The 24,426-nt window shown below is 39.1% G+C and overlaps 1 protein-coding gene across 2 annotated transcripts in view; it reads left to right on the top strand.

Annotated features, from left to right (window-relative positions):
* POLA1 (DNA polymerase alpha 1, catalytic subunit) overlaps positions 1-24,426 on the top strand; it is a 300,925-nt gene that overhangs the window by 160,978 nt on the left and 115,521 nt on the right. The window lies entirely within an intron of this gene.

Here is a 24,426-nt window from a genome sequence, read left to right as displayed (position 1 = left end):
GAGGAATGATGCCCAGCCAACTGAGCCACACTTGCCAGGGCTTGAGTCACACTTTTAAAAGAGATTCATTTGGATGGCTAACTGGGCGGGGGTGGGGGGTGGGGAGGGGCTCCACCTGAAGAGCCCACCTGTCCACCACAGATGAGAATAATTCTACCAAGACATGATTTGCTTGGGGAGGAAAGGTAGCCAATTTCTCGAAGGAGAAGGGCCTTGAGGCTGTTCTTCAGTGGGCTTTTATTTGATTTAATTTGCATAGGAATACAGGTAAAGCTCATCAATCATTGTCAGGTAATGATCAAACAATAGATAACACTCAAAGATCTATGAGGGCTTTTCTGAGTCAGAGTCAGACAGCTAAAGGGCCATAAAACTTTGGGAAACTCATTTTTTTGCTTGGAACCTTATCATTAAAATTGAGGGTATTCTTAGCAAAGCAGTTTTCACAGGATTTTATGCATCCTTTTCTTGGGCCTGATTGCCCCAGAAACCCGCCCTTTCCAGCACAGGGCCGTACCTAAGCATTGTTTTAGGCCTAAGTCAAGTGGGGGATGTGAGCAGCCAACAGATCAGGAGACTTCCTACAGACAGAATGAGGATTCAGGCTCTATCAAAGCTGAGGGGTGAGGATCCATCACCCCCTTTTTCTATAGTCCCCTAAGTCCTTTGCTGATGGCCCCTTCATGTCTGTGCCTGTCTTAGGTTATCCCTCCCTTGAGGAATCTTACCTGTCATTGGCTAACCAGTCATCCACCTGGGGCCAAGCAGGGTGAAGTAAAAAAGGCAGAGGCAGCGCCCCTGCTGGGAAAAGAAGCTTTGTCTTCTTAGTGGCTTATGGTCAGTCCCAAGGTCTTCTTGCTCAGCTTTAGCCATGCGGGGTTACAGCTTCTGAAACCAGGCAGGGCAGTTCCCAACAGGTAACCTCATCTATTCCGTGTTGATACGTACAACTTTTGCTTACAAAGTGTCGTATTTTCTGGCCTTATCTTCCACCTGGGGCCCACCATACTGAATGCTTTCATTCTCAGAGATGTGCAGGAGAAAATTTTGTGACGTGGGTGTTTCTTTGCTTAGCTAGGGGTGTGAATAGGTACTGGATCTGTGTATATAAAATGAAATTCTAAAGACAATTCCCCCAAAGTGATGAGACATGAAGAAAAATTTTAACATTTCCATTGTGACTTTATGGTAAGAGAAATTTTAGCTCTGGGGATTTGAGAAAGAAAACTAAGTCATATTTTCATTACTTTCTTTCAATGGGTCCTGAAGACAGGAAACCCCGGCAGCATGAGCAGTGATTCCAGCACTCAAGTAATTATAGTCACTACTCCAGCTTTCTAGAAATTAGACCTAGATATTGAGTCACTTCAAAGGATAACTTAACTTTCCTATATTCAAATGTGTATTCATTTTAACATACCCATGTCTGTAGTAGAGTTTGTGATTTTACAAATTCTGGCACCTGTATAGATTCATGTAACCACCACCATAATCAGGATACAAAATAGTCCCACTGTCCCCGCCAAACTTTCTCTGTCTTATTTTAAAGATTTTATTTATTTATTTTAGACAGAGAGGACGTGAGGGAGAAAGAGAGGGAGAGAAACATCAATGGGTGGATGCCTCTCATGCACCCCATACTGGGGACCTGACCCGGCCCACAGCCCAGCATGTGCCTGAGTGGGAATCGAACCAGCGACCCTTTGGTTCACAGTCCAGTGCTCAATCCACTGAGCCACACCAGTCAGGGCCAAACTTTTCTTGCTATTCCTTAATATTCGTACCTTCCTTCCCACCCCCTAAATATGGCATTGCTATAGTTCTGTCTTTTCAAGAATGTCCTAGAAATGGAATCATACGGTACACAACCTTTAGAACTGTCTTTTGCTTGGTTCATTCCTTATATTGCTGAATATTATTCCATTGTATGGGTGTAGCAGTTTAATCCATTCGCCCATTGAAAGGTGTTTGGGTTATTTCTAATTTAGGGCAATTATGAATTCAGATGCTAAAACATTGGTGTATAGGTTTTTGTGTGAGCATAAGTTTTCATTCTTCTAGGTGCGTAGGTTTTCGTCCTACCCAGAGGAAGAATTGCTAACTCATATGGTAAGTGTAAGTTTACCCTTTTAAGACATTGCCAACCTATTTTTCTAAGCAGCAGCACCATTTTTTATTTTCACCAGCAGCTTATGATATTTCTGGTTTCTGGACACCTTCAGTAGCATTTGGTACAGTTGGTATTTTTTATTTTAGCCATTTTCATAGGTGTGGGTGGTATCTCACCACGATTTGAATTTGCATTTCCCTTGATGGCTAGCAATGTTGAACATCTTTTTTGTGTGTTTATTTGCTCTCCTTATATCCATTTTGGAGAAGTGTCCCAAGTTTTTCCTCATTTTCATGTGGATTGTTTGTTTTCTTACTGTTGGGTTTTGAGTTCTTCATATGTTCTAGACATGGGTCCTTTGTTGGATGTATCATTTGCATGTATTTTCTCCCAGTCTGAAAAGCTTGTCTTTCCATTCTCTTCATGATGTGTCTCACAGAACAAAAGTTTATTTATTTTGGGGGGATGTATGGAGTGGAACTTTATTTTATGTGCACGGACCCAGAGGAGTCAGTCTCCAAATTCTGGGCCCCAATCAGTGGGGAACAATTTTTTTTTTAAAAGATTTTATTTATTTATTTATTTTTAGAGGGGAAGGAGAGAGGGAGAGGAACATCAATGTATGGTTGCCTTTTGTGCATCCCCTGCTGGTAGTTAGCCTGCAAGGAACCGGTCTGCAACCCAGGCATGTGCCCTGACTGGGAATTGAACCGCGGTCGTCTGGTTCGCAGGCCCGTGCTCAATCCACTGAGCTACGCCAGCCAGGGCCGGGAACAATTTTTTTTTTTAAATTCTTGTTCAAGTACAGTTTTCTGTCTTATATTCCCAGCCCTGCCCCCCCCCAGTGCTCCCCACCTCCCTCCCATTTCCGCCCCCCACCTTAGTTATTGTCCATGTGTCCTTTATTCTTGTTCATGTGAGTCCATCCCCTTTTCTCCTGTGATTCTCTCCCCTCTTCCCTCTGGTCCCTGTCAGCCTGTTCTGTATTTCAGTGTCTTTGGTCATATTTTGCTACCTTTTGCAACATCATGGATGGAACTGGAAAGCATTATGCTGAGCAAAATAAGCCAGGCGGTGAAAGACAAATACCATATGATATCACCGTTAACAGGAATCTAAACAACAAAACAAACAAGCAAGCAAAATATGACAAAAGTTTAATTTTGATGAGGTTCAGTATATCAGTTTTTCTTTGATAGATTGTGCTTTTGGTCCCATGTCTAAAAACTTATTTTACATTTAGACCTGTAATTGATTTTGAGTTAATTTTTGTATAAGTGTGAGACTTAGGACAAGGTTTCTTTTGAGGGGAGAGGGGTCTACCTAAGTTCAGTTTTTCCAACACCACTTGTTGAAAAGGCTGTTGTTCCTCCATTCAGTTGGCTTTGCAGCCTTGCTAAAAATCATTTGAGCATAGTTATGTGAGTTTCTTTCTGGAACCTGTGTTCTCTTCCTTTGATGTCTGTGTTTATCCCTTTGCCAGTACCACAGTCTGAACTACTGTAGCTTTATAGTGAGTCTTACAGTGTGATTCCTTTACTTTATTTCCAAAATGTTTTAGGTACTTTAGTCTTTTGCCTTCCCATATAAATTGGAGCCAGCTTGTCTTTATCAACAAAACTTCCTACTGGGATTTTCACTGGAGTTATGTTAAACATATAATCACTTAGGGGAGAATTGACATCTTATGTTGAGTCTTCCAGTCCATGAAGATGGTATATCTCTCTATTTATTTAGGTTTCTTTTTCATTTCATTAGTGTTTTGTAGTTTTCAGCATATAAGTCCTGTACCTGTTGGATTTATAACTAAGGAGTTCATTCAGAGCAAAGTTACATATTTTTTTAAAACTTTGTCTCCAATTGTATTCCCTAGTATGTAGAAATAGAATGATAGAGTTTTTCGTTCTGATATTGCTATTGTTCGCAGTGAATCAGTTGGTTCTCAGAAGAGTACTAAGGAGCCCTACAACAGTCAACAAATACCCTACATAAATTTAGTTAATATGCAGCCCTTCAAATTTATTTTAGAAATCTATAATTATTGGACCAAATATTTGTCCACATAATAGTGCCAAGTTTTTTTTTAAAGCAGTAGCTTATTGTAAGTGTCACCTATGTAAAATTTGTGTCTTGTCTGTGTGTGTATGCCTAGATTTCTAGAAAGATGTTTGCCATATGTCAGAAATCATATTTGGAGAAAAGTTTAGATATTTTTTTACTTTCTCATATTTCTTCTCTCTATTTGAATATTTCACCATAGACCGTTATTCTTTTTATCAGACCTGTGAAGCTGCTTAGAAGAGAAAAGAAAAGTAAAACAGTGAATTGAAATATGATTCTTACCAGTAAAGGAGGGTGGTGCAGACTCAAGTCCTATCTGAGTCTGCAGTACTTGCATCCTAGAAATCTCAATGTTGCCCAGCCATTTTATGATCCTAAAATTTTAGTTTGGAAACCAAAGGAACATTGCAAGACTCTTGGAACATTCTGAGAATGCTGGGTGTAGCAATTTTCTTCACCAGAGTGCTTCTTTGTTTTGTCATACGCTTGTCTCTGTATCAGGCCAAGGCAGTGTGTCTCAAACTTGGCTGCACATTAGAATCACCTGGAAAGGGTTTGGGGTTTTTGTTTTTTGTTTTTTGTTTTTTTTTTGTTTGTTTGTTTGTTTTGCAGAGTATCTGGAGGATCAGCCCACCTGGAATGTTAGATTAGGATTTCTGAGGGTGGGGCCAGGGCATCAGTGTTCCCCATGGGGTTGCTAAGCTCTTCCAAAAAATGTCTGTTGATGAATTCTAATGTAATAGATAAGAACCACTGAGTGTTTTAAAATGTGATTTCTATATATGAAATATGTAATAGTTTTATATTTTATTATATATGGTTTCTGTATATTCATATAGGTTATATATGAAGCTATGAAAATAAAAGGTACTAATATTTGTATTTCCACATTTTCATAGGAATTTATCATCCTCGTGAAAGTACTCAGGCACACTGCTGACACGTGGCAAATGGCAGATAATTAGCATTGCTCAACCTTGTCTCTTCTCGGTTGTGGATCTGATTGTATAAACCTAGGCTGAGGAGTATTTGTTCATAGAATATCTTCTTCTCTGTATCTCTACTAGGAAACCTCCCATATAAGGATTTTATGACATCATCTGATCTGCATATGCTGAGAAATTAGGTTCTTTATAGCACTTTAAAGTGGTTCTCAGATCTGTAGTCCTGTCACCACCCTCTCGGTCTTGCTTGTGACTCATCATACCTCTTTCTGAGTAGCTTCAGCCTCCCGTCTGTAGGAAGTGCGTAGTTTTGCTGATGCCTAGCATTACATGAGCAAGGCCCGCAAGTCAAAGCGGGGCGGGGGAGAAGTGGTCGAAGTGCAGTTACGTAAGATGAGTAAGTCTAGAGATGTAATGTAGGGTGTGATGACTGTAGTTAATCGTACTGTATTGAAGATGGAAAGATTTCAGGCTCTCTCGTCACACTTAAACACGGGTAACTAATGTGACGAAAAGATATGGCAGCTTGGCTAGAGTAATCATTTCACTCTGTTTATCAAACTACCATGTCATGCACCTTAAATGTAGATAGTTTTTATTAAAAATAAAGTTATAGTAAAATAAATGAAATGCTCCTCAGGCTGTACTTCCAGTGAAGCTGTAGGAACCAGATAACAGAAATGGGATTCTGCACCTTCCCGAATGTGCAGCAGCTTGAACGAAAATTGAAGGCTTGTCTGTCTTTCGAAATGTTTTTGGCCTTTTCAGTGTTCCCATGGGAACTTTGCAAATGTTGTGAACTGGTTTACTTAGCTACCTGTGTGTGGGGCTGTCAGGATCCTCCTCTAGCCTAAAGGCCCTTTTTTCCTGGTCTCACCCAGCAAAAATGTTTAATGTGGCTTGAAGAGAGAGACAAGTGATTTTAAAAGGGCAGGATTCTGTCATGCCCACATACATTGTGTATTACACAGTGCATTGCCGTTTTCAGAGCATTTTTGCAGGCTTACATCAATTGCTCCTCACAGTCATCTTGGGAGGTACACAGAGTGATACTACCCAGTATGTTCCAACTCAGGCTAATAGAAACCTACAAGCTGCCCAAATTGGATATTGTGGTGTTAGATGTCTTTCCTACTTTCACAGGACCTTTGCTTTAATTCACTTCTAAGTTATGTTGTCCTTAGCTTTCTAGTTGATCTTCCCGTCTCGATCCATTCCCTTATCAGTCCACTCCCCACACTCTTTTAGGATTACCTTCCCAAAATATGGTCAATAATGTCACCTTCCAGCTTAAAATCTTCAGTGGGTTCTCATTTCTTACAGGTTAAAATTCAAATTCTTTAGCATTGCATTATTTCTTTTAAACATTTTTTAAAAAATTGTATCTCAGTTTTAGTTGGCATGCCATATTACATTAGCTTCGGGCGTGCAACATAGTGATTAGACATTTATATACTTTGTGAAGTGATCCCCTCATAAGTCTAGTACCCATCTGGGACCGTGCCTAACTATGGTAACTGTGATAACTATCACAGTATTATTGACTATATTCCCAATACTGTACTTTACATCCCCATAACTATTTTTATAGGTGACACTTTGTACTTTTCCATCCCTTTCACTGTTTTCACTCATCCTCCCCAACCTCCCTCCCATCTGGCAACCATCCAATTGTTCTCTGTGTCTATGAGTTTTTGTTTATTTTCACATATAAGCAAAATCATAGGGTATTTCATTGTCTCTCTGACTTATTCTATTTAGCATGATACCCTCCAGGTCCATCCATGTGGTTCCAAGTGGCAAGACTTCATTCTTTTTTATTGCTGAGTTATTTCCCGTTGTATATGTGTGTTATGTATGTATGCATGCATGTACACCACATCTTCCTCTGTTCATTGACACTACGTTGCCTCTATATCTTGTCTATTATAAATAGTGCTGCAATGAAAATAGGAGTACGTGTATCTTTTCAAATTAGTGTTTTCGTATTCTACGGATAAATGCCCAGGAAGTAGAGTTGCTGGGTCATGCGGTAATTCTAATTTTAATTTTTTGAGAAACCTCTAGACTGTTGTCCATAGTGGCTGCACCAATTTGCAGTCCCACTTATAGTGCACCAGGGTTCCTTTTTCTCCACATCCTTGACATCATTCCTTTCACCAGCCTTTCTACCTTGTTCTCCCTCCTCGCTTGTCCCCCACAGGCCAAATGCCTGTTCACCAGGGAGCTTGGTATTCCTCAGCGATCCCCAGTGCTCTCCTATCTCCCTGCCTTCTGTTCTGCCGGCTCCTCTGCCTAGAACCACACCCACCACTCACACTGCCCCAGTTTGTGAGATACAGGGTGGGGCAAAAGTAGGTTTACAGTTGTTCGTGTGGAAGATAATACAATAACCAATAAATAATAATACACGTACAGTCTCTGTTTCACATACTCACAACTGTAAACCTACTTTTGCGCCATCCTCGACTCCTTACGCCTTCAGTGACAGTCTCTGAAAAGCGTTCTTCACTCAATTCTCTCCAGGCAGAAGGTTTTCCTCTCTCTTGTGGGCTCCATGACACTTCGTTCATGCTTGGAACAGCACTTCCCACCAAGCTGAGTGGCTCACTCCCTCAGCCTGCGAGCTCTTTGTCAGCACAAGCTGTACTGTAGAGTGCTGTGTTTAGTTTCCTGTCCCCTGAGCAGAACGTAGTGCCAGGGACATGGCTGACACTAGACGTGATTATTCAAGCGAGGGAATAGCTTTTGGAGCCTTCTGAAAGGCTGTGCGTGCAGCATTTACATTTAATGGAATGACCAGTTCTTATTTTTTGTGATTAATTACTCCATACCAGTGGACAGTATTTTCTGGAATGTCATCTTTATCTTACTATTTGAATTTCAGTCACTTTATGCTTCTCAAGAAGTTAAACTTACTCTTGCATTTTATGTGTCTGTGTGTGTATACATATATATATATATTCCCCAACCCCACCCCCCTCCATGTTTTTCCCTTAAAAGAAAACAGATCTCCTTGAACCAACGGTGTGGGGTTGACCTGTCCTTGTATCTGGTAGTACTCTTTCTGCCCCCAGACCGTGACCAAGAAACTGGCTTCTGAGCAGCAGAGCTGGTTTTCAAACTTCTGTTGGCATAGAGGCCTCTAACACTGGGTAGTCATATCTTTTTCCTAAATACTATAACCCAAACATACAGTTTTGAGAAGCCCTTAGCACCGTGTGTGTGTGTGTGTGTGTGTGTGTGTGTGTGTGTGTGTGTGTATGCCTGGTTTGGGGTGCTCTTTTCCCAGCCTTCAAACACATAAATTCACCCTTGCAGAAGAGTAATGGACTGGCCTAGTTGGCTTTTGCTTCCTCTTGGTGAATGGTTCTGTTTGTTGATCACCGTGTGCTCAGTGGTACTGGTGCCGTATCAGGGAAAATCAGCATAGGTAGGAAAGTGGCTGATAGCAGAATGTGAAATTCAGACTTCAGGAGGGGCTGTCAGAAAGGGTCTCATAGCCAACCTTCTCCACCTAATACAGTTATACCTTCCTCTCTGTTCCATATTTAACTGGTGGGAAGAGGATAGTTCAGCAGAATTGCGGGGCCTAGATTTCAGGGAACCTCTGTGGACCTTCAGAATGGCCATTTTCTACTTTAAAAGATAACTTCAATTTGTAATACAGAATTAAATATTTTTGGACAATAATACTGCAGTGACTCATTTCTGTTCTGAAGTTGGTAATACAAACAACTCTGCAGGAATAAGCTAGAACAAAGGAATGGATGTGAGATTAGATGATACCTTTTATCAGACCATCATTAGCAGTTGATAGAACAGCTGTACTTTTGCTACTTTCCTCCCTTTTTCTTTAACAGGTAGAGTGAAGTCCAGTTTGTAGCACTGGGGTCCTTGCAAAAGACAACCAACAAAACAGATAATGAAGCAACAAGAAAAGGGAGTAACCCAAGTGAGGCACACTAGGTAGCAGCTTTGTCTGAGTCATGCCAGACTCCTGGGGCAGCATGCATCCCCCCTTCAAAATCCTAGGGCTCCCACCTCCCCTTGTTTCAGTGAGGCCAAGAATCAGGCAAGTGGCTCCTTGTGTTTGGCTTTGAAATTGAAGTTGTTTTCTTCTAGGACTTTTATAGTTTGGGGTCTTAAATTGAAGTCTTCAATCCATTTTGAGTTTATTCTTGTGTATGGTATAAGGAGGTGGTCTAGGTTCATTTGTTTGCACGTATCTGTCAACTTTTTCCAACAGCATTTATTGAATAGACTGTCTTTACTCCATTGCATGTTTTTATTTACTCTGTCAAATATTAATTTATCATAAAGGTGTGGGTTTATTTCTGGGCTCTCTATTCTATTCTTTTGGTTCCCAGGTCCTTGCTCAATCCACTGAGCTACACCATCCAGGGCTATTCTGTTCTGTTCTGTTCTATTCTATTCTATTCTATTCTATTCCATTGATCTGTATGCCTGGTTTTAACCAGTACCATGCTGTTTTGATTACTATGGCCTTGTTGTATAGTTTGATATCTAGTAGCATGATACTTCGAACTTCCTCTTTTTCAAGATTGCTGATGCTCTTTAGGGTCCTTTGTGGTTTCATATACATTTTGAAATATTTGTTCTAGCTCTGTGAAATATGCCATTGGTGTTTTAATAGGAATTGCATTGAATGTATACATTGCTTTGGGTAGTATAGACATTTTGATGATGTTCATTCTTCCTATCACAAACATGGTATGTACTTTCACTTATTTGTATCTTCCTCAGTTTTTTTCCAGCATCCTATAATTTTCCAATTACAAGTGTGTTACTTCCTTGGTTACATTTATTCTTAGGTACCTTTTTTATGGTTATTGTTGCAATTGTAAGTGAGTGAAGGACCTGGATAGACAGTTCTCCAAAGAGGACATACAGATGGCAAATAGACATATGAAAAGATGCTCAACATCACTAATCATCATAGAAATGCAAATTAAAACCACAGTGAGATATCACCTCACACCTGTCAGGATGGCTATCATCAGTAAATCAAGAAGCAACAAGTGTTGATGATGTGGAGAAAAGGGAAACCCTTTTGCACTGTTGGTGAGATTGCAGACTGGTACAGCCACTGTGGAAAACAGGGGTATGGGGATACCTCAAAAAATTAAAAATGGAGCTGTGTTATGACCCAGTGATTTCACTTCTGGGAAAACATCCCGAACAAACCCCAAACACTAATTTGAAGGAATATATGCATCCCTATATTCACTGCAGTTACTTACGATAGTCAAGATTTGAAAGCAGCCGAAGTATCCATCAGTACATGAGTGCAAGTAAAAGCCGCGGTACATTTACACAGTAGCGTACAACTTGGTTACAAAAAAGGAGGAAATTTTACCCTTAGCAGCAGCACGGATCGACCTGGAAAGCACTATGCTAAGTGAAATAAGCCAGTCAGAGAAAGACAAATACCATATGATTTCACTGAAATGTGGAATCTAATCAACAAACTGAACCAACAAGCAATAGAGAGAGACTCGTAGATGGAGAGCAGGCTGACAGCTCTGAGGGCTGGGTGTTGTGGGGGCTGCTGTGCAGGGATCAAGCAAAATAGAAGTGATTTTCTAAACTAATGTTTTACCCGGCTCTTTGGTGATCATTTAGGTGATAGCAGGCCATCCCTACAGACATTAAGGTCCGACCTCCATCAGGATGGTCAATATTTTTTATAAGTAAAGGTGGACTGTTAGGAAGAAACCAATTAGGTTTTGGTGATTAAAACAAACAATGAGATGCATGTTTTTGGAAGTCAGGGGAACCTTTTTGTCGAATTGATCAGTAAGGCACTTACTGTTGCCTCTTCAGAGAATCTGCTTGAAGTCAAATTTTGATCTGCGTAACTGTTAGCATAATGTTGAGGAAAACAGGCTCCGAGTGATCTTTATTTCTTTTTCAGCTGTGGAGCTAAATATCCCAAGTAAAATATAAAATGTATCATTGCATCTTTATGTATATTTTTATAAAACTTAATTTATTACATAAGAGGTTTTAAAAATTCTGAGATTGCTGGTTGTGCACAAACACTTTTTTTCCTTTAAGTCAGGAATCACTCCTTTTCTTCTAAAGTAGACAATCAAAATAAGCAGTTTGAAGCAATGGCTTTAAGACAGCAAAATTGTTGTATCTTCAGCTGTGTAAAAGAAGTACTGTACCTTGGACCAGAAAACGTGTAATAGCAGTGGTTCAGTTAGTGACTGCAAAAGCAAAATAAATACCATAGTGTAAAATACGGTTCCACATGACAGCATGTTTGGCGAGTACTGAACATCTCAATTTAGGGAACAGTGAACACTAAAATGCGTTCTGCTTCTTTGCATGAAAATCCATTAACAATGAAATCTTAACGTACAGTCGCTTTGTTTCTTGTTTATTGCTGGTAAAGAGAGGTTCACACAGATGTTGTTTCCTAGGGGAAGTAGGGGAGGAGTACTTGTCGTAAATCCATTCCCCAAAAGTTACCTTGTTTCTCCTTTTCAAAACTTCCACCTCCTATACTGCCTTTGCAGAATAAAGCTGCATTGTTAATTTGGGATGTAGAAGGTTGATCAGGACATCACTTGTCTATGTGAAATCACAGCATAATGCATTAAATGATAAATTTACTTGCACAGGGATATTTATTTCTTCTGTTAGTGTTCATCTTTAAACAGTCCCTATGTTCAGAAAAAAAGAGCCCGTAAAGACCCCAGATTGCAGAAGCACCGCCACTTCTTTGAGAGCTTCGGGGCAATCTTCTGATGTGTAATTGCTTTTACATCAGTCACGAGAGAGACAAGAATGCGCTTTCCTTGAACTTAACAGTTTGGGCAATTTTCTATAATCCAGTAAATACAAATTGTAGCTTGATTATTCATCTACGTCTGTCAAGCAAATTTTAATGGATGAATGAATGAGTCAAATCTATGCATGGAAATATACAAATGTGCAAAATATGGGTCTAATTACCAGGCTGGTGAATTTACACAAGGTCAGGTAAACAAGGCACCAGTGTAATGATTATTAATTGTTAATAATGCCTTTGGGAAAACATTCACATTTTCCTTGTGAATACCTAACAGTTTGCCTTTCTAGTCATTTTAAACTCTGCAAATTTTAGCTGGTCTAAAAGCACAAAAACATTTTTTTGCCCTATTTCCATCCTTTCTCTGTTGCCTATTAATTCTTTTAGAATAACGAGTGAAATATAATACATTTTTCAGGATGCTGTTGAAAATCAAAGTTTAATGTGATGGTGAGAGAATTAAGGAGGGGGTAACACTCACACAGCAGAACAAAATAGCTGCTATCTTTTGTTTTCATTGAAGAGATGAGCCTGTCCCCCCGCCCGCCACCCCCCCCCCCAGCCTCCAGCCTCTTTTCAAACATAATCGACATTCTAAAACACAAAACCAAGGTGGTAATAAAGGAAAGGAAATCAAAGCAGGCTTTTTTCCCCTCTATTTACCATAGTAAGTCAACATTTGACTCTGTCTTGCTATTCTATAAAATGAATGTTGGAAAACGAATAATATCAATGAGTAGTTTCCCATCGAAGTGCCCAAGGGCCGAAATAATTGAGGGAGTACTTGCCAAGGTTTTTCTTAGTTCAGTAACTCTTGATCACTGTGCAGTTTTGTAGCTGCACTATCATTAAGGGCTCTCTGTGTCTGGAAGGAGCCCCCCCACCTCTAGCTTTAATCCAAAAGTCATATATTGCAGAACTAACGTGTGGTCTGCGGGTCACCCAGGCGAAAACACTGCATCTTGAGAAATCTATCTTTCTGCCACTGTGCTTCCGAAAATCTTTTGAATATTTTGCATTAATGGCACTGCTGCAGTCTCTCGCTGGGCTGTCCTCTGGTCTTCACACGCTCCACGTTGAGGTTTTCCCCATGGCTAATCTCAATGTTCTTCTCCATTCTAGGCCCACTACATGCCTGTGTTGAACAGTAAATGAACACAGCCACTTTCTTTTACGCTTTTCTTGTTTTAATATTTGTAAATATCACGCATATCTCTCTTTCATTTCTTCAAGCCTCTAAATCGACGACTCCATCTCATCTCTTCAAAATTTTCAACTTTAATTTTTGTCTTTCTGCAACTCTGCTTTTAAATCATGGTTGTCCTTGGTGGATTAGATTATACTGGAAATGAGCCAAATGCATTTGGACAGTTTTTTGACCTTAGCTCCATAGGTAGCTCCTCTTTTATACTTGACTCTAGAATATAATGGACACAATTTATATATACTCATGGGCTCTGCAGTGGCTTAATTAAAGTTATGCGGAATTATAGCCAGTCTTTATTTTGGCATTTGCAACCTTCCCTCCCCACAGACTCTCCCATTCAGTGGCACTGTCCAGATTATTATTCCTTCATAGAGACCTGCTTGTTTTTCTCACGACTGCAGGGATTGTCCTCACCCGGTTGCCATCCCAATCGGTTTCAATTCTCCTTAGCCATCAGGACCCAAGCCCATCTCAGTTCCAGGAGGCCTTTTATTGATGTTGCAGCTGTGGGGAAGGTTCTTCCCCCCACCATAGTCCTAGAGAACTTTGAATGTATAACTTTTCTCCTACAGTTTTTTTAATACAGTTTTCTTGTTAGGTATATTCTTTGGTGTGGAAAATAACCTTGTTCCCTGTCATGTTTTAGACCTTTGTGTGATAGAAGAAAGATTAATCTTTTTTTTTTTTTGAGCTAACACTTTGCTAAGCATTTTTTACCTACATACCATCATTTCCTTTTTGTAGCAACCCTGTGTGGTGAGAGAGAGATTTTCCATTTTTATAAATAAAGAAGCTGAATGTTACAGCAAGACACTCAGCCACCGTTAGAAGGATAATACACTGCAGAGCTGAGATGTAAATTTGGACCTCCGATGCAAAACCTGTATCTTTTCAAGAAGCCTCCTCCACCGCGGAGGGACACTTTGCATCCTGCTCTTTCAAGATGCTAGAAAATTCAAAGAACAAAATAGGTGTTCAATAAATGATTAAACTTACCACCATGGAAGTCTTACTTGTTTCCAGTTCATTTCTTTTGCCCATATGCTAATGGTGATGGGAATTAGCAATAAAATACCCAAAGCCTTGGTAAGGGCACTCTGTATTCTCTCATGGCTGGTACGTGGAAGCTTGATGGCTATATACTCACTGTTACTGGAAACAAATTCTATTTTTTGTTAATCTGCGTTTAAGCTTTTGTTGAGCCCAACAGTCATTGGTATTATTAAATGTCACTGTTCTCATTTAGTATTAGAATTTCATTTTAAGAAACTAAATTTCATTGTAGTAACAGGAAGAACTAATTCTTCTGTGAAGGAATTATTAAGACATCAGAGGTTGAAAAAAATATGCACATTCTAAAGTTTGTATAAAAGCTGAGGAATATTTTTTGCCTTGCTCTGAGTAAACCTGGGCTCTTACTAAAAAATTCTACTCTTTAATTTCGGGCCCTGTGCCGAGTTGTAATCAATGATGTATCTAGATAAGGAAAATTTGGCATTTTATCTTTCACAGAAAGTGGGGCTTTATGCTTTTGGGGGGCTGTTAACATTTTAGTGTAAACGAAGGGATTTTTATGAAGCATATCTATTCTTGAAGAATTTGTTATAAGGATTAGGAAGGAAGATTGCCTAGCCTAAAATGAACAGAATTTCAATTCAATGAACACAGGCAATGTGACTGAGTTTTGGGGTTACAAAAACATGATCCGTCGTAGGTGTGTGAGGTTTCTTTTTATCAACTTCTGTACATATTGATAAATTCAGCCTATTTTGCAAACAGTTACTAATGCCATAATGCATTTCACCATGTCTTCCATCTGAATTTTTTTACTATTATCGATTGAGGATTCAGTTGAGAAATGTGCTTAGAACCCTGCTTTCTGTAGTAATCACAGAAGTCAGTGGGGAAGACAAGAAAATTGTATTGAAAGAAATTGTGTGCGTGTGGGTTTTGTGTTTCAGCATAGATTATCCCTGCTAAAATAACAGCTGTCATTTTGCTCTTGTTATATTAGTGGCCTATAGCTAATATATTGCTCCTCTTACCTTAGTTTGGCTTCTGACCACTGGCTCTTAACCCTTAGCAAGAAGACCTTTTTAATTGAATGTCCAAATTTGAATGATTCTTGTCCTAATACCCTCGTCATTTTGATCCATTTCAAATTAGAGAGCCCTGAGTTGCGCACTCTCACCTCAACATGACAGCCCCTTCACGTTCAGAGACTTTGAAACTTCACGTCTGTTTAGAATTTCATATCATGCCCGTCGTGGGGTGGGGGGGAGCGATGGAAAATGTATACGCTGAGCCTATAGGACTTCCCGCAGTGCTTATTAATCCTTTATGGATCATTTGAAATGTTTCTAGTTTATTTAAGCTTTGCTGCTTGTATCAGATTGTTCCTATGAAAAAAGAAAAAGTGGCCATGCTTTGAATTTTTAAAAATGATCTCACTTTCAAGCAAAAGCACTTTTATGCTCCATTAAAGTTGAATTTGCCAAACTCTTACATCGCATTAACACAGGCTTTACTGGATAGATAAACGTGCTGTTCAAAGACTGACTTGAACTTTACCAAACTGCATATTAAGATTTTTATCTTCATACTTCCTATTTTTTAAATTGTTTTAAAATAGATTAGTAAAATAGACTAGACTTGCCCAAATGTACTACTTTAATGACAAAATAATCTTTCCATTTGATTTGAAATATTTACATAAATGGTAAGCTAATTGTTTGACTGTGAAACTACAATAAACAAAAAATATTTTGAACAGCGGATTTTACATTTTTTCATCCCTGTTTTGTACTGTATCGATATCTCAATAAAACTTTTGATTTTTGTTTCTTGAAATTTCTATAGGTGATTTAATATTTTAACATAGTAGTTAGGCAGCAAAATGACTCATTTCCCCCTTTCAATTTAGTGAGTTTTTTAAGATATGTACAGGACACCTACCAGTTTTTTATGAATTATAGTGTTATACTCTTTGTTTTTATTTCATGAAGTTTTTAGCTTGGAAATAATCCTTTTGACCTAGAGTTACTTGGAAAATTGTAGTCTCACTTTTACTGTGCTTTCTGGCTCCCTAATACCATTATAAGGACTTGCTCTTTCCTTTGCATCTCCTTGGCCTTGAAGTTTTAATTTAACGTGTTTGTTCTTCAGAAAGAATGTAAGCTAATTTTCTACTTGAAACAACTTTGTGTATTTTTTTTAATATGTATATGAAACCTTTACAAAGTATGAGGTTTCATTTTATCCAAAAAATACATGCATGCTCTTTTTAAGGCAGTAATTTACAATAACATTTATACTGACCTTGAAAAAAATATATAAATGGTAATGTAAATGTACTGCAATATCAAGCTAAATCTTTTTCAACTCTCATAGATTCTACTTTTCTTTAGCTCTTGAGTCACTAGAGTTCTTAATAAGAAGGAAAATGCATTTTTACAAAATTACTTTTTAAAAGTGAACAACAAACAGCACAGCAATGGAAAGGAGAAATTTAATGTACCTTGTGGAAGGGAAAACTCAAACTATTATATGAAATATTTAATATGTCGTTTTAATGTTATAACTTGCCATTTCTGAGAGATGGTACTTGGTTAGTAAGAAACTCTGTTAACTTTGACTTCTAAATGTAAAAATCTGTACTGAATTCATTTTTCACTAATTCACTTTATTCTTGTCTCCTAGTGTTCCCTGACCTTTCAGAAATGTGTAGTTCATATTTGTGCACTGCAAAAGCTGCCCCTTAGGTTGCATTGAATAACACAGTGTTGAATTATGAACATAATGGCGGCTCTCTCTGGCATTTCCAGTTCCAGCCTAACTTTTAGTCTCCTAAATTCATAAGTGTTTTTTAATGTTGTCCGTGTTATGGAAAAGGTTAAATAATGCCAGGCTGCTCTTCATGGTGAACAAGGGGAGTCACATTGGTTGTTTAGTGGAAGGTTGTTTTCTCATATTTTCACTCCTTGGTCAGCGTAGATGACGATCTGGATTGTTTTTGGAGTTTTCAGGCTGGGCTGAACATACTTCGCAATTAGTTTATAAACTGCTCGTTGTGCGATGGAACTAAGTATCATCTGGGAATTAAAAAAAAATACTTGAAATGGGGCTTTTCTTCCCAAAGTCATGTATATTGAGAAGCTTTCAGAGGCAGTAGGAGAGGAACAATGGTATCTTTGAATTCTCTGGAAACTCTGATTTCCAGCAGAAAAGCCTGGTCACCCACAAGAAAGTGGGTGATGGACACTGTTATCTTCAAGCATAATCTCTCTAAAAGTATGATTTCACTTGATATTTATCTTTCATCAACCAGCAAAGCATATTTTTTGGTTCTGTATTCAATATTTAATGAATGCAATAATCATTTAGCTGTTGGCTCTGAAGGGACATGGAGAAGTTTCCAAGTGAAATGGATCACCTCTTAATCCCTAAGTTATCCATTAGTAAACAATGGCTCCACAGAATTCTGATGAAATAGTTCAAATATCCCTTTAAGACCCACAGCCCTGGCTGGTGTAGCTCAGTGGATTGAGCACAGGCCCGCGAACCAGAGGATTGCAGTTCGATTCCCAGTCAGGGCACATGTCTGGGTTGCAGGCCGGTTCCCTGCAGGCCAGTTCCCAGCAGGGGATGCACGAAAGGCAACCATACATTGATGTTTCTCTCCCTCTCTCCTTCCCCTCTAAAGATAAATAAATAAATAAAATCTAAAAAAAAAAGAAAGCCCACAAATACTGAGCTGTATACTGTCAACAAGACTTGCGCACGTGCATATATATATATACACACATATATATGTAGATAAATAATAAAATCTAAAAAAAGAAAGCCCACAAATACTGTGCTGTACACTGTCAACAAGACTTGCGCACGTGCGCATATATATACACACATATATATGTAGATAAATAAGTAAATAAAATCTAAAAAAAGAAAGCCCACAAATACTGTGCTGTATACTATCAACAAGACTTGCGCACGTGCATATATATACACACATATATATGTAGATAAATAAATAAAATCTAAAAAAAAAAGAAAGCCCACAAATACTGTGCTGTACACTGTCAACAAGACTTGTGCATGTGCATATATATATACACACACACACATATGTATGTATACACACACATGTATGTACACACATATATGTATACTTATACGTGTGTGTGTGTGTGTGTACATGAGAATGTAACTTGTTCGAGTCTTAAGGCAGTTTTAAGACACTGGTCCCACATGAGGCTTATAATATTATCTCTTGAAAGTGGAGGGTAGGTGTTACTTGCCATAATCCAAAGAGGGTACAGCTAAAGTCTCCTGGAGTGAGGGAGCCTGCCCAAAGGATGTGGCTCCTGAAGCAATGAGGTGAGGGGAGAGCTTTGAGTTGGTTCCGTTTTGGCCTAGGGCTTCTTTACTTCCTCCTGCAAGGAAGGGCTTTTGGAGTTTCACCTCCAACTTAGCCTGAGGGAGGCTGGAGAGTTCAGCCATTTGAATTAATCTCGATGTCATCGAGTTTAATTCCAGCAGTTTAAAAATAAAATAACATCTAGCCCTGGTTAAAGTGTTGTCCTGATACAACACGATTGCAGGTGTGATCCCCAGTCAGGGCACGTACAAGAATCATCCAATGAATGCATCAGTAAGTGGAACAATAAATCCATGTTTCTCTCTCTCCCTCTAAAAATCAATTTTAAAAGTTAAAAAAATAAAGTTAAAAGAACATCTCTTCAGCTGCTGTAGTGGGTCAGATACTCGGCTAGGCCATCGGGGCTCAAAGCTGAGTGATAGGATCCCAGCCCTTGGGGACTGGGGAACTGGCCTGTGGTTATTTTCTGTCTCCCTTTCTCCTTCCTCTTTTCTGTCCTCTATCCTGAAAATACCTTTTAATCTTTGATATTAATTCCTTTGGACCTCTGGCACTTAAATTCATACTCACTTTTGCACTCCAGGTTTCCCACATAAAAATATCCATTACCCAAGAGAGACAATGGAAATTATGTTTTTAAATACAGGGCCAGCAGGTTGTTTGACTTAAGTGTTTGATTTAATTATTTGATCATTCAATTGAATTCATATAAATACATGAAAAATACAACTATCTTGGCATATTTTCACTGTAAAAGTCACTTCAAATGCAATTTTGGTCATGATGTTTCTGCTATAGGCAGCTTGGGTAGAAGCTGGTCTAGATCAAGGCCAAGTCCTTTCTGCTTAGGAAAGGAGTTTGGCAGACATGTGAAAAGCTGTATTCCCACTCCAGATACCTGGACCCACATATCGCTGTGATCCTCAGTGTTCTGGTAGTAGTGTAAATAGAGCAGTAGAGTGGAGAGTCTTTCTCCTTTCATATTGGAATGGAAAGTACCTCAGGTGTTTGACTACCTTGATGCAGGGAGCTTTTATAGCATGTTCAATAATTGTGTGTCAGATTTGCAGCCAGTTAGTGTAGCATCTCAGACCTCTTATCTCCACAGAATTCATAAAATCCATTCTGTTACATGAGACTGTCCTTCCTCAACGGTAGTTTGCAGGCCAGTGTATAGAAATGTCAATATCTCTGCTTGCTTCTCTCATAGGAGGCCTTGGAAGCATGTTTTCAGGGAAGGAGAGTTGATTAGGTGTAGTGCCCTCTCTGTTCTTAGTGAATTAATGACCTACTCCAGCCCCATTTTTGGCTTTGGCGTGGTGGGGCAGCACTCAATGACTGTACTTATGCAGCAGAGTCAAATTCTTTAGTTTTATTATGGAAAATGTCAAGATGAGGAGCTGAAGAGGATCTTTTCCCATCAGCCTCTCATAAGCCCCAGAGTAGAATCAGAAGTAGGGCAGTGGACTAGTGAATGGATGGCATGCCTAAGTTCATCTCAGCATCCGTGGGGTGTTTGTCAGCTTTGGTGCAGGTGGGCGAGACATGGAGATAGATTCAGGAGCTAGTTAGAAGATTCAGAGCAAGTTCAAGAGAGTTAGGGAGCTGAAGCGAAGGACTTTTTCTTTGAACGTATTTTGGTAGCACATGAAAACATCTGCTAAGGTGGATGATATTTTCTTTAGAGATTCTTTCCTTATGCTTCTTCCAATTTAGAAATTGTAGGCCCTGAGGGTATATATTCAAATCCTAAGTAATAGAAGTATTCAGAAGGGCATATTGTAGTTGGTGGCATAATGGGCACATGTCAGGACCAGCATGGATGATGTTTAGCCTTCTGTCGTTCTAGTACTCTGCCTTAGCCTGCCTTCTATATACAGGGTCCGGCCCAAATAACACCCCTTTTTTATTACAAAATCTTTTATTATAAAGTCATAAGCATGTAATTCTGTAACATAACAATGTCATACTCAAGCACACCCTATGACATTTTAGGTGAAGTGTTCAAATTGAAACTACACACTTACTATTACCCTACCAACCACAGTGAAGCAGGCCTTCCTTCTGCCAGACCACGTACTTTACAACTTGGTAGCGAGTACAGTTCAGCGTCGCGATTTATACTTGTTAAACCTTATTTGTGTAAATGCATGCCCATTTTTCACACACCAGGGAAGGCTTGTTAAAACACAGGTTGCTAGGTGCCACCCCAAAGTGTCCAATTCTAGGTCTAGGGTGGGGCCTGAGAATTCACATGTCTGATAATGGTCCCAGGTGATGCTGATGCTGCTGGTCTGGGGACCACACTTTGAGAACTAGACATTCACTGGGGTATGCTACTCAGCCAGGGCCAGTGCATGGAAATAGTAATAATATGAAATCCTAACTTACTAATGGTAGAGTAATGAGATTTTGTTAAGAGGAAATACTTTCAGTGATAGGAATATGTGTACATTTTCCTAGCCTCAGTTATGGCCAAATCATGAAGGGTTATGGGGAACCTCATGTTCATTTCAAAAAATTATGTCCTGAAATTACAGGTTTCTTATGCTAGGACAGACCTTCCAACCATATATCACCCTTTTTTAAGTGAAAGAAGACACAGGCAGCCAAAGTTGAGATCGCTTCAATTTCACAAAATTTTTTTAGAGGCAGAGCCAGGGGAAGTGATTAAGAAGACTGTGTTAGGGAAGAGAGCTTTCAAGAGGACTAATTCTGCCAATATAAAAGGAACCATTTTAGTATTTAGTTAACCATTTAATATCCTTAGAGTAACTTTAGCTCTGAAGTTGATTTTAAGTGTTTTGCACCAAAGTTTGTAGCAATTTTAATATAATTACATTTTTCCAGTTGTACAGATCCTTTGGTGGCTTGGGTCCACAGTCCTACCTACATTCTTGGGAAATCTGATGCTAGACGCAGCCCACAGAAAATCTTAATAAATACTAACTTTTAAAAGTGTTAGCTATTGTAATGAGACAAGAAAAAAAATCATTCATAGCGAAATTCCCACAAAGAAGATGACCTACCAGTTATTAAGGTTTTTAGGAGTTTAGGGTAATTAAAATGTTTTGGTGCTGTCTTGATTTTAATGGAGCCAATACAGAAAGCCCAGAAATAGACCTAAAGTTGCACTTAGTATTATATAAAGGGGTGATTTATATTGGTAGGGGATACTCATCGGGGGAAAAATATAGTACAATTTCTTCCTTGCTCTCTACACTAAAACAAATTCCAGGTGGACCAAAAATTTAAACTTAGAAAATGAAACTATAAAAGTAATAGATATTTTCAATAATCTTGGAGTCGGGAAGACTTGTTGAAATGACACAAAATTCAGAATCTGAAAAGGGAAAATAACAATAAATTTGCAAATTTAAAAGTAAAAATTTCTGTGGGGCACAAAATTACACACGCACACAAACCATAAAATGAAAAGAGATATCATGAACTAGGGAAAATATTTGCAACCCAGGTAATAACTAAAGGGCGAATTTCCTTCACATATAAAGTCTTCTTGCAACTCAAGGAAAAAAGAATGATAATCTAGTAGAAAAATGGGTATAGGGCAGAGACGGGTTGTTCATGGAGAAAGAAATAGCTTATAAATGTAGACACAGATGTTTAAGCTCACTCTTTTTTAAAAAGTATATTTTATTGATTATGCTACTACAGTTATCCCAGTTTTTCCCCATTTGCCCCCCTCCACCGGGTACCCCACTTCCCTCCATCAATTCCCCCCGCCCTTGTTCATGTCCATGGGTCATGCATATAAATTCTTTGGCTTCTCCATTTCCTGTACTATTCTTAACCTCCCCCTGGGTATTTTGTACCTACCAATTATGCTTAATCCCTGCACCTTTTCCCCCATTCTCCTCTTAAGCTCCGAAGTCCAAATGAATACCAGTTTTCACCTATGAATATGACAGAGATCCAAACATTAGGTAACAGGTAGTGTAGGCAAGGGTGCGGAGAAAGGAGTATTAGCACACACTGTTAGTGGGTGTGAAAACTGGTATGCTCTCTGTGGGCTGCAATTTGGCGACATCTGTCAAGTTTTTAAATAAACATGCCATTTGACTCAGCAATTCCAATTTGGGTATTTCTCCTTCCCGATGTACAGTACTTGAAGATGTTGTCAAAGGTACTGTATGGAAAACTGCTGATCAGAAGAGGATTTGTTGAAATATTACAATCAAAAATAGAATTCTGCACAGCCATTAAAAAGAACATTGTGGGTCTGCATGTACTTACAGGATGTAATTTCCTGTACTTTTAAGTGAAAAAAGCAAGATTTAAAACAGTGTACACAATAAATTTCCATTTGTATTTTTAAAAACAAGGGAAGAAATAGTCAATAATGGATTTTAGTTAACCCATCATATCCCAAATGTTTCAATCTCTAATGAATATTAAAACTATCCGTAAGGTATATCATCTATCTTGGATGAAGTCTTTGTATGTTTGATACTTGGAACACATCTTAATTTGGACTAGCCACATTTCAAGTGCCCAGGAACTGCATGCAGGTACTGGCTGGTGCCTTAAGCAGAGTGGGTGTAGGGTGTCGAGTCCTGGACTAGAAGTTCAGGGCCCAGTGCTCTACAGCTAATGGCTGTGGGAATGCACCAGGAACGTACTTTTCCCTGGACTTCATTTTTCTCAGAATGTGATGGATTATACTAGAGCTCTAAAGTCCCTTCCAACTTTAAGATTTAGGGTTTAGATACATTATTTCATATCACTTGTGAAGCCCAAAATGTAATTGTGCTTGCTGCTGTAGAGTGACACTCTTTCCACCAGCACTCCTAAAAATTTGTGTTCCTAAGTAAAGGACACTTCGTACTGTAGGGACTATGTGGTTATCATTAGAGGAAGGTTCTTTGTTTATTGGTTTGTTTAAAGGAAGGATGTTAACTAGCTGCATATGTGGTCTAAACCATGTAGAAATTGGTCAGATCTTTTAATACAATTAAGTCCGGTTTGAGGGTTTGCTGATTCTAATGCTGCGTGGAGAGCTTGGAAAGAGTAAAAGAGAACCACATCGACAACATCTAAAGAAAGAATAAATATTGAACGAGAAAGAGTTGAGAGAAAGATGTTTTCAGTGCAATTCTGTCCATAAAGTTCATTCTTCAGAAGATAGTAACCATTAGTTTTCTTTAAACAACAGAGAATGAGAATATGGACAGTGGGTCTCAGCCATGGTCGCGGGTCGGAATCACTTGGGTTGCTGTTTACAATCCCAGTTCCCCATTCCGTACCCCAGACCAGTGGCTCTTCAAGTGTGGTCCCCAGGCCAGCAGCAGTAGTATCCCCTGGGAATTCTCAGGCTCTACCCCAAGACCTACTGAATCAGAAACTCTGGGGTGCTCCCCTGGGGATTCCCATGTGCAGCCAGAGTTGGAAATTCTAGAGCAAGAAGGATTGGGGCCAGGGGTAGCAGGTGGGGTTCATGGTGAGTGCCAGCTCTTACCATCCTATGTGGGCCACGCGGATGGAATTGGAGGTGGGATGTAGTCTCCTGCTAGGCATTTGCCGTTCTTGGCTTTGGGTAATACACTGACATTACAAAGGGTTGGATGTTGCAATTCACAAATAGACGTCAAGAAGCATCCTATTTAGTTGGCCAAAGATGGGGGTGGGTAGAAAAGGAAAAATACCACTGGAACAGAAGCCACAAAAGATTGGGGCAGGAGGGATCAAGTATATTAGGAAAAGGTTGTCAATGAAGACATTCCAAATAGATTATAAAGTGTTTCATATATATATATATATATATATGAGAAACAGTTTCTTAAAGAACTTCCATTGTGATGGGGATTTTATGCGCACTGTATGATCTGTCCTGAAGTCTATTTGATCAAAAGGTACTGAAGGCTTGTCCAACCCTTTATTATT

Source organism: Sturnira hondurensis, unplaced genomic scaffold (genome assembly GCF_014824575.4).
Source record: "Sturnira hondurensis isolate 20B ecotype Veracruz unplaced genomic scaffold, ASM1482457v3 Scaffold0012467, whole genome shotgun sequence".
In the NCBI taxonomy this organism is placed as follows: domain Eukaryota; kingdom Metazoa; phylum Chordata; class Mammalia; order Chiroptera; family Phyllostomidae; genus Sturnira; species Sturnira hondurensis.
Note: the sequence above shows the minus strand (reverse complement) of the source record. Positions and strands in the feature narration are given on the sequence as shown.